The sequence below is a fragment of the Cynoglossus semilaevis genome, chromosome 1, assembly GCF_000523025.1.
Source record: "Cynoglossus semilaevis isolate Cse_v1.0 chromosome 1, Cse_v1.0, whole genome shotgun sequence".
NCBI lineage: Eukaryota > Metazoa > Chordata > Actinopteri > Pleuronectiformes > Cynoglossidae > Cynoglossus > Cynoglossus semilaevis.
This window is the reverse complement of record NC_024307.1, coordinates 8,263,490-8,267,629: the sequence shown is the minus strand read 5'-3', so window position 1 is coordinate 8,267,629 and position 4,140 is coordinate 8,263,490. Positions and strand designations below refer to the sequence as shown.

At 41.1% G+C, this 4,140-nt stretch overlaps 1 long non-coding RNA gene across 1 annotated transcript; it reads right to left on the bottom strand.

The window, feature by feature from the left end:
- Positions 1-524: 524 nt before the first annotated feature.
- On the bottom strand, positions 525-3,884 carry LOC112486817 (uncharacterized). Its single transcript, XR_003049306.1, has 2 exons — positions 1,563-3,884; positions 525-1,531 (listed from the first exon to the last, which is right to left on the bottom strand). It is a non-coding gene; the product is annotated as an uncharacterized LOC112486817 (long non-coding RNA).
- Between the last annotated feature and the right edge of the window lie 256 nt (positions 3,885-4,140).

Genomic DNA, 4,140 nt, shown 5'->3' with positions numbered 1-4,140 from the left:
ACCGATCTTTGTCTCTCAGCCTGGACGTGACCATAATCCCAGAGTCAGTGGAAACACACAACACAACTTTATCCATTTGTAGCTGCTCCTACTGAGGTTAATGACAGCCCTGGGGAAATTAGAAGGAGACCATGACACCCCCCCCCACACACACACACACACACACATCGGGTTTACGTGTGTGGACTGAATCATAAATTAGCCGCTGCTGCTAAATCTCATGTCATTCATGGTCAGTTCATCTGTAGATTATTCACCAGTTGTTGTTTTTTTAATCTAATTCCAGCAATGATGAATCTGGTTGTTTTTTTTCCCCTACATTGAGCTGTGGCTCAGAGTCACACCAGCGGCTCCTGTTCTCTCCCACCGTCACTCAGTCTCTTTAACAACAGATAATGAATATGAAGCCCCTCAGAGGACGTTATTAGTTCATTAGTGATTTCCCTTTTCTCTCCTGTGACTGATTTGCTCTTTGTATCTTATTCCACATGATTATTCCACATGTCCTCTGGTGTTATTTTCTCTTTTTTTTTCAAATTACAGTTTGCTGTCATGTTTAATTTGAGCCATGTTTCACTTTAAACAGAAACCATTCATGCCGTGTAGTTGTGTATTTTTTTTTTTAAAAGCTACAGAGCGGCATTTTCTGAGTGAATATGAACTGACTGAAACATAAATTCAAATAAATAGCTGTAAATAGTTGTTGTTCCAAATGTCACGGTCCGTCTGCCTTCATGACATCATCATCAGCAGTGTCAGTCACTGGTCTCATCTACATCTGCTGCTGCTTCCATGTGTCTGGCACATTGGCTGCCCACAGTCATCAGAGCAGATTTTAACAACTGAACCGCAGATTTCCAAGATTTCTACTCTATATTCCGTACTTCCTTTTTAGTCGTCAATGGAAGGAAACAGCGGAGCCGGGAGAAGGAGGATTAGGAGAGGAGGTGCTGGAGAGCACGTCTCAGAGCTTTTCCTGATGCCTGGCTGCACATTTATTTTCCAGAAATCTCAGCGGCAGTTTGGCTATAAACTGCCTGCTGCGTGAACACATGCACACACACACACACAGACTTACACACATATTGTCAATTCAAGTGTTACATTTCACACATTTATTTTATCGCTGCCAGACTTTCTGTGATACCACAGCAGTGCAGATACATTTACACAGGGTAACTACAGGCCGGGGAACACGCAGCATGACTGATGGGTTCAATTCAAACTGATATTAAAAGTACGGAAAAATGTTGTTCACTTTGTACAGCCTTCGTTTTTATGACTTCCTATTATCACAGAGGTTCGAAAAATATGAGGTCTAAAAGGCAAAAAGCAGAGGTCACCTGTGGCTCAGTGGATGGTTGTCAGTTTGAGGTCTGCTCTCTCCACTGCTGCTGCTGTTCTCATTGTTAAACTCTGGAGGGTTGGGGTTAAAATGCAGGGAGTACATTTTCCCCTAGAGGATTATCAGAGTACTGAGTACCACCAAGTACTGCTTGCTTGGTAGACGCTGCTTTTAAACATTTTTAACCTGGAAACTGAAAACTTTAAACATTTTTAACCTGGAAACTGAAGACCAGTGAAGAATGTTAACTGTAATTGTCATTGTAGGCATAAAATCCTATAATAATAATAATAAAAAAAACACTTTTCTTATTATTTTGCTTCAAAATTTAAAAAATAATATAACTGCATAAAATCGCATGTTTTTTATGTTGTTTTGTTTTTTATATAAACATTTCTGCTGACAGTTTTTCTGTTCTCTGCTGGTGTGAATCAATATTTCTTCCTCCCACAATTTCAAAGAAGTCTGTTATTCTTCTTCTACGTGTTTGTGTTTTGAAGGTTCAGTAACTCCTACTGTCTGAAACAACCTGACCACAAACAGGAGAAAGTGAAAATAGAAAACAAAGGCGACATAGGTGAATGTCATGAATTAATAAAACACATGAAAGGTGTTTATTTATAAAAGCTAAGACGACAAAATATGTATTTTCTAGATCTTATACCAGTGACGTCTAATAATCTTGGATTAGAACTTTAGACAAGCCTTGGCTCTAGTTTGGCAAATTCATTCAAAATAAGGCATTTTACGCTGAACAAAAAACAAAAAAAATATGGTTATTCCAAATATGGCCACTAGAGAGCACTGTTGCATACATTAAATATGAGTACACAGTGAGCAAAGGGAGGCGCTCTCTAGATTTAGGAACAAACAGAGATTTTATGAAATGTTCGTGTGAATATGGAGTTATTTTCTAAAACAAATGAAAAATTATTAACTTCACTTCACATAGAAATCATTTTAATCATTTCAGGGGTTTTTTTCTGCCCCTCACTGTCTTTTCATCTTCAATGAAGAAGGAGGAGATGGTTAAATCCCTCTGACATGGAAATAAAAAATATATTTTTGGCTGTGCCGTCAGACTCCATCCTCTCATCCAGACACGACCGCTGACATTTCTTATAGGGTGTCAGTTTTATTGCCGTGGCATTTAAAGGTAAAGCAGAATGGATCTCTAAGGCTAATAGCTAAACCAAAATAAATAAATAAATAAATATGGACGCTTGGATCACAATCACTGTTTCCATGACGACATCAATGTTGACACCGGTGGAATCGGGTGTCTGACATTTGTTTGAGTGCTCATTACAAAGAGGAGAAGACACCAGTGTCTGTGAGCGGGGAGTGGAAGTGGCCTAAATGACATTAAAGTAAGTGTTGCTGTGGTCACGGCCAGCTGAAAGGAGGGAAGTGAAACAGACCTGAAAACCTCAGACGGTGACTATACACAGACTGATGAATGGCTTCCCCAGCACTGGGCTCACAATGGGTCCTGATGCAGATTACTGCAGACCAAGGTGGAGAAGCAGCAGCCGCGGATTTTGGCTGAAAACAAAATCGCTTTGTGCGAGCTGACAAAAGAAGAAAGATCCCGGGGGTAAACACTCAGCAAACAAAAAGAATGTAGATAACAACGTGCCATTTTCCTGCTCACTGGCTGAATTAACTATTAATTACCCCGAGGGCAGATTTCTTTTATGGAAAAATACTAAACAAGGCAAAAACTCACAGTGAATACTAAATACTCAGCTACAGCCTCTAATAGTGGATGTAAAGTATGGGCGAGATGCAGAGCGTGTTGTTGGAGCATTTATCAGGTAGCTGCTGGAGGCTGCCAAATGAAGCATCTGATCATTTGATTTCACTTTTGAAGGCTACAGGGATGAAGATATACTCAGAGGATATGAAGAAGTCAGCAGAGATCCTATTAGAGACCTGCGTCTATTATTCACAGAGCTGGAGGATGGGAGTGTTGCTGCATCTGATTAAATTATTATCGTCCTGTTCATTTTAGCTTTGACGACTGGTGTTATGTACCACAGTGGCAGAGAAGAAAACACTGCAGCGGGGGAGTCGAGAACGCCCCAAACGAGGCTACTGGTATAGACAGAGTAGAGAAGGAGGAGTAATGTTGAGTTCTTCTAAAAACAGGACGCCACCACCTGGAAACTGGTGTGATGACGGTGTGATGCCACAGCACAGAGATGGGTGGGTGTGTCTCATCGCTGGTTACAACGGACCGTGTGGGCGATGGCAGTGCATAAAAGTTATTGATCAGGCAGTGTGACCAGAGACAGACCTCCCTCTGAATCTTTCCTACCAGAACACACAGAACAGTATTAAAGAGAAGAGGAATTTTGATGCCTGACATAATTTCGTGATTTCCGACACCGATGGAGTCGTGAAAATTAACACGCATTATAGGAGATGTAGATTATGGTAAACGGACGTTTAATTAAAACAGTAATAAATGTTCTCAGATAATGGGGTGGGGCCCCTGGGGGGGCGTGATGAGGTGCCAGCATGGGCGTGAGGGGCTTCCAATGGAATATGGCACGCTAGACATCAGTGTACCACTGCTGTAATGCTTAAATGATAACAAGCCTGCAGTCACTAGGTGGCAGCAACTCATACAGTAGTTTGTACAGATAAAAATATACATGTTATCAGGTATTTCAATTTGCGGGGGTGTGGGTTTGGAGGGGTGCAGGAGAGAGTACGGGGGCGTGAAAACATTTCTGTCTCCATGACAGAAAATAACTGAGAACCGCTGAATTAGAATTAGGATTAAAAGT